Genomic DNA, 6,634 nt, shown 5'->3' with positions numbered 1-6,634 from the left:
CCAGGACAGACAGGGCTATACAGAGAAACCAAAAAAAAATAAAATAAAATAAAATAAAATAAAGCAGTCAGGGGATGGAGAAATGGCTCAGCAGTTAAGAGCACTGACTGCTCTCCCAGAGGACCTGAGTTCAATTCCCAGCAACCACATGATGGCTCACAACCATCTGTAATGGGATCTGATGTCCTCTTCTGGTGTGTCTGAAGATAGCGACAGTATACTCACATAGATAAATAAAATCCTTTTTAAAAATGCAGTCAGATCTCTAGGAACTTGAAGATAAAACGTCCTCTCCTTAACAGGGGACCTCAAACCTTCCAGAATCTGGCCACTACCTACCTTCTGACTGTATCTCCTATGGTTCTCACAGACAGCTCCACACTCTATCTAGCCTTGGATTTTCTGGGCTCTCCAACAGCTATCCTTATCCATAACCTGTCTGCCAGGCTCCCCACCAATCAGAGTGCCCATTAAGTTTTCCCAGTGTGTGTGTCCCCAGAAGAAAGCCACCTGTGTCCTATATTGCTCACACACAGAGGTTGCTATGCTGGGGGCAAAGCCCCACATCTGTAGGACTGACCATGATGAACCTACAGAAATGCCAAATGAGCTCTGAGATGCAAAAATCACCTGCTTAAGGTGATACTATCCCCACTCCAAAGAGTAAGACTCTTAATCAGTAAGTTAGTCAGTAAATTAAATGGGAGGCAGAATAATTGAAAATCACCTTGGGGCATTCACTTTACCTATACCCCAGTTTCAGACAGAGATGGGTTCTTTTGTGGAATAAACAACTTTTGCAACCAAAAAAAAAAAAAAAACATATATATTGACAAAACTAAGAAAAAGTCACTCAGCTAAAATTAAGCACTGCAAAGCCATCTCCAGAGAACAAGCCTAAATACACATATATCAGCAGGGGCCAAGAAAAATGTGCCAAGCTTGGAGGGACCCAGGAGGGACTGGAGACAAGTGTTTTCCATTGCTTTCCTGAGACTTTTCAAAGAGGCTTTGCTCTGTTCCAGCTGTGGTTTGTTGACTGTTCTCTCTCTAAACTAAACCTGCAATCCCAGTCCTTGGCCACCATGAGTCCCTTGGACTGCATAGTTCAGGTTCCAAACTGGACTCCACAGAGAGACCCTATCTCAAAAGCAGAGCAACCAGCTGGTCCTGTAATCTGGTCTTCACACACATTCGCCCCTCTAATTCTAACACAACTAGAAGAGTTAACACTCACCCATAATGTATGTAGTCAGAATTCACATTTCCATGACCTACCTACTACAACCTCCCTCAGGTCTGTCTAGGACAGCCTTGGGAAGTATGCAGGCCTAAAGTTGTGAGCCCTTACCCATCTTTGAAGGGAAGGCTGCATTCTCCAGTTCTAGACGGAAGTTGGAGAAGCTCATAGATGCTGGCTTTCATATGCCCCTATTTAGGACCTTTCTAGGAAGGGAGCAGAAAGAGGAACCTCAACTGGAATCAGCTACAGGACATCTGTCTCACCAAACAGAGACTGAGTCAGCAGCAGAATCCCTTGAGGAATGGTGACTTTCCCAGATCCCATCCTCATACTGGACCAGCATCTCCAGATAGAGATGGTAAAATAACCTTACATTATAGTTCTCCAAGTGATTGTGGAGATCAGCTAACCTCAGATGGACTTGATCTCAGTGTAATCCTCCCTTAAAGTCTATGGGATTTTTTTTTCTTTGCAGTGGCTGGGTGTATATGTGAATATGTCTGACAAAAATGCTTCTAGAAAATAGAAGTTGGTAGCATGAAGTAAAAATTCTAGAAGCTGGAGAGATGGCTCAGCAGTTAAGAGCACTGACTACTCTTCCAAATGTCCAAAGTTTGGTTCTCAGAAACTACATGGTGGCTCACAACCATCCTTAATGGGATCTGATGCCCTCTTCTGTCATGCAGCCATACATGCAAATAGAGCACTCTGATAGATAGATAAATAAATAGATAGATAGATAGATAGATAGATGATAGATAGATAGATGATGGATGGATGGATGGATGGATGGATGGACAGATAGATTGGCAGATAGATTGACAGATAATCAAATAGATAAATATTTTTTAAAAACAAAAAATTCTAATTGTTCTCATTTAAATTAGATCACAATTAATTGGGATTTCATGGAGGGAGATATCTGCAGCAAAATCATTGCCTGCTGCTGAAGCTGCAGGACAGAGAAATCTATTACTTACTTTTCTGGTTGCTGTGACGAAACTGCTGACAAGAGTTTTGTGGAAGGAAGAGCTTGCTGGGTCTCAGTTCCAGGATACAGTCCACTACGGCTGGTCACATTGTATCTACAGCCAGGAAGCAGGCAGAGATGGATTACTGGCCCTCCAGCTTGATTTTTCCTCTGTCTTTTCTACCCAGTCCGGAACCCAAGCTTATGGGATGGTGCCATCCATATTTGGGGTATGTCTTTCCTCCTCTGTTAAAAGTCTGGAAGCACTCTTACAGATCCACCCAGACTGGATGGTTCCCAATCCAGGCAAGCTGACTTGACACAAGAAGTGAAGCATCATCATACATTGCTTTGAAGACAGAGAGGCTGTGACTCAATAAAGTTTCCCACTCTCTTGTTGCTTCCATTCATGACACACAGCCCTATAGACAGAAATGTGCAAGGTACTGGGATAACAGTGGTCAGAGCTAGCATCTAGAAAGTGATCTTAATCACAGTATTGAGTTCTTCCTCTATGAACCACAAGAGGACAGGATTATTACCACCTGTGTTTCACAGATGAGGAGACCAGATCCAAAAAGGACAGGTCCACGCACAAGGTCACAGCCAGATAGTGAGAGATGAAACTTCTCAGGATGCTTCACCCCAGAGGCTGCACACTTGACTGCTCTTGCCACTGCCTCTAGCAAAGGCTTCCTCTTACTGATAACCCGGAACCTCTCTGAGTGCTTTCCCTGTCTTCTAAAAGTGATTCAGTTTGATTTCTCCTGTGAGTGGAATGTAGCCAAGCTCATATGTAGCCAAGCTCATATGCAACTCTGAGCATTCTGGTAGTTGGGGTCTGGCAATGCTGGATCCTCTTTCTTTTCCAGCCTTCGCTGATTTAATGGTATGTCCACCATTTCTTGTTTCCCTCCAGAAGAAGAGAATTTTAGCCTCTTGTGAGACAGAAGCTGAGCTTTGTTTTCTGCTGCTTCTTTAAAACAAAACCACCTTTAATTTGTTTTAGTTTATTCACATGATAAATTACACATATTCATATAAAATTTATAGTCATGTACAGCATAAAGTGAGCTTCATCCTTTTTGATGGATAGTTCTGTGAATTTTACCATTTTCATGTGGCCATGTGCTCTTCAGAGGCACGACATGGATATAGCTGGAGGAAAGGCACTGGAATTGGAATCAAAGTCTTTCACTGAGCTCCAACAGTGCACCCTCTCTGCAGGCAGGCACATCTTTCTCTTCCTAAAGCAGAGTCTTACATACAGCAGCCTTTCGATTATAGGTTTTCCTGCACTGTTTTGTTTTTTAAAAGAATATCTAAGTACATTTGTTGCTTGGCTTTGGTGACCCTATTTTTACATGTATAAAATAGAGAAAATAGTATCAGCCATGTAGGGTTCATGTAAAGTTAATCTCAAGTGTATAAAAAGGCATATAAGAACTAGGGAGAGTGCTTCACTGGGAAAGTGTCCCACAAGCTTGAGGACCAGAGTTGGGATCTTCAGTATCCATGTAAAATGCCAGATCATTGTAGCATGCATTTGTAATCCCAGTGCTAGAGAGGCAGAGGTAGGGAGACTCTTGAGGCTTGCTACCCAACTAAGCTAGCCAAGTCAGTGAGCTCTGAGTTCAGTGAGAGGTCCTGTTCAACAATTAAGGTGGAGAGCCATTGAAGTGACACTTGTCCTGAACCTCTCTCTGGCTTCCACATGTACCTGTGCACACATGTTCTTCTCCACCCCCAGTGCACACACAGAAACTTTAAGGTTCAGACAAATATATAGGAGTGTGGATAAAAAATAAAGGAAAATGGGATTGATGTCTGTATCAGTTATTTGTCTCATTGAAGCAACAAGACACCTGGTAAGACCAACTTAAGGAAGGAAGGATTTATTCTCACTCCCAGTTTCAGGTAATGAAGTCCAGCAGAGAAAGTACCCCAGCAGGGGTAGGAGACATCTGGCTACACCTCATCCACAGTCGGGAAGCAGAGGACAATAAATACATGTTCTCAGCTCATTCTCTTGTATTTGGTCCAAAACCTCAGCTTATAGGATGGTACTACATTCGAGTGGGTCTTCCCACCTCAATTAACTTAGTCCAGACAATCCCTCCTGGGCATGCTCAGAGGCGAGACTGGTCTCTTCAATACTTAAGGAATCTGTCAAGATAATAGCCAACACTAACCATCACAATGTCTTATACTGAAACAACTTATCTTTCTGTCGCGGACCGGGGTTTCTTACAGGGGGGTCCCTTGTTCCACGGGATTCAGCTTTGACAAACAGACTACACACGAGTGATGTAAGATCTGAGTGTATTTCTTTAAAAATGACATGAGGCTTTTACAATCATTGTAAAAGAGAAATGAAAAATCTGACAGCTCAACAGTTGAGGTACATCTGAGACTATCTGAAACATACTGGGTCTAAAACAGCAACCATCTCCTCTGAACTGGTGCTGCATCCCCCCCAGGCCCAAGCGCTCTGGGCCCCGGGAAATGCGAATCGCATGAATCTGAGTCCTAGCCCATCTAAGTTCTAGTGCTAGTCCTACATGCAAGTCCAAGTCCTTCTTCCCCCAGTCCTAGTGCTAGACTGAAGTCACGTAGGCAAAATGACCCCCACACACCAAGGTCAGCAGGGTCTGGTAGCTAGGTGTGAAGCAGGAGGAAGAGGGGTGGAGCCCTCCCTGTTGAGGTATTCTTATGCTAATTCTCTGGTTCTTGCTGGGGGCAGGCAGAAGGGTCTTAGAGTGAGAGAAACCTTTCAATTACTCTCTAGTACTTAAAACATTAAACTAGGATAGTTGGAAACATTGGTGAAGGTCAGAAAGCAATGTCTGAATTTTCTCTTGCTAGCTGTAAGAAAATATCTTGGTGAGTTCCTAGCACACTAGTAAGAGGACATATCTGGGCCACCTCTGAGTTTGGGGTGCCAGGCGACAATGCGGAGGCAGGAGACTGACTTTCGTTGAAGTTTATGCCTCAAATACCGCCATCACGCAAAGTGTGCGTGGCATCTTTCAGAGAAATGTTATCCTGAATCTATCATTTCAATGTCACCTTCACAATTCTAATCTCCATCCCCCATACTATTTAACTACTAAATCTCTAATCTTTAAATATATATGTAGCTTTGTCTTTGAACTACTATGATATATGTGTGTGTGTGTGTGTATATATATATATATATATATATATATATATATAATAGAGAGAGAGAGAGAGAGAGAGAGAGAGAGCAGGGATAGATTTTTTTCTAAAACATAAAATATATGATGGACAAGCATTTCTCATGCTTTCTATTTCCTGTACCATCTAAATCACTCCTTATTCCCTCAGTACACATCAGAATACGCTGCCTTCACCTGAGGGATGGGTGGAGGGAAGATTAATCCTGGAGTTTTATACAGACAGTATCTTCTACTCTGCATGCCCAAAATCCACTTAGATTTCTAAAGGTCATGATTTTTGTTATTTTTATTGTTCTTAAGTCTATAAACCATACACTATCAAACATCTCTTAAGAATGTTGTTACACCTGGCTCAGATATCCTCAAGCTCAGCACTCTATACCCAGGGCAGTGTACATGGTACCTTATTAGTGAGACTAAGACTGCACCTCTGGGGACCATGTCCAGAGTTCCTCACTGGTGACAAGGATGAAACTGAGCGTGTGCAGCTGCATTGCACACATCTCAGACTGGAGTGATCTTGGCACCAAACCCACAACTAATAGAGATTTTCTTCCCACTTTGAAGCTCTACTTCCAGTTATAGACATTCTAGAAAATTTTCATTCTCAGTGATGTCTCTTGTAATCCATAGCTCATTTTCAGGATAGAGGTAACTGGAAGGTTTAAGCTCTCATGGTTAAAGTAGTTCTGGGTTGGGGTTGCCATTACTTCTCATGGCCAGAACGTCTCTGATCATTCATTTTTTGGTCCTCTTAATGACAAAAATATAGAAATGTGATTTTGTTTTTCTGGTTTTATTTGGGTTTGGTTTGGTTTGGTCTGGTTTGGTTTGGTTTGAGACAGATCTCATGTATCTTAGACTGGCCTTTAACTTAGCATGCTTCAATGGATGACCCTGAACTCCTAGACCCCTTGTCTCCACCTCCTGAGTTTTAGGAACACAGGCATTTGCCACTATCCCATTTTTTATGTGTAGTCTGTGTTGTACATGCTAGTCAAGCACTCTAACCAACTGAGCTATACCCTGTCCCCTAATTTTTAGATAATATTGTGGATAAGTTAGAGATCTACATTTGATTCACTAGTCTTATTTTTAGATCATTAAAGAAAACTTTTAAAAACAGCTAAAAACTAATACTTACAGAGCCAACAGTCTCTGTATGTGAGTGTGTGTTGCTAAAAACAATGAATAATCTTAATGTTGCACAAAAAAAAAAAA

The 6,634-nt window shown here is 42.1% G+C and overlaps 1 protein-coding gene across 3 annotated transcripts in view; it reads left to right on the top strand.

The window, feature by feature from the left end:
• The window catches only part of Ccdc198 (coiled-coil domain containing 198), a 24,139-nt gene that overhangs the window by 16,516 nt on the left and 989 nt on the right, over positions 1-6,634 (top strand). The gene's annotated exons all lie outside the window — the stretch shown is intronic.

This window comes from Mastomys coucha, unplaced genomic scaffold (genome assembly GCF_008632895.1).
Source record: "Mastomys coucha isolate ucsf_1 unplaced genomic scaffold, UCSF_Mcou_1 pScaffold9, whole genome shotgun sequence".
Taxonomy (NCBI): domain Eukaryota; kingdom Metazoa; phylum Chordata; class Mammalia; order Rodentia; family Muridae; genus Mastomys; species Mastomys coucha.
Note: the sequence above shows the minus strand (reverse complement) of the source record. Positions and strands in the feature narration are given on the sequence as shown.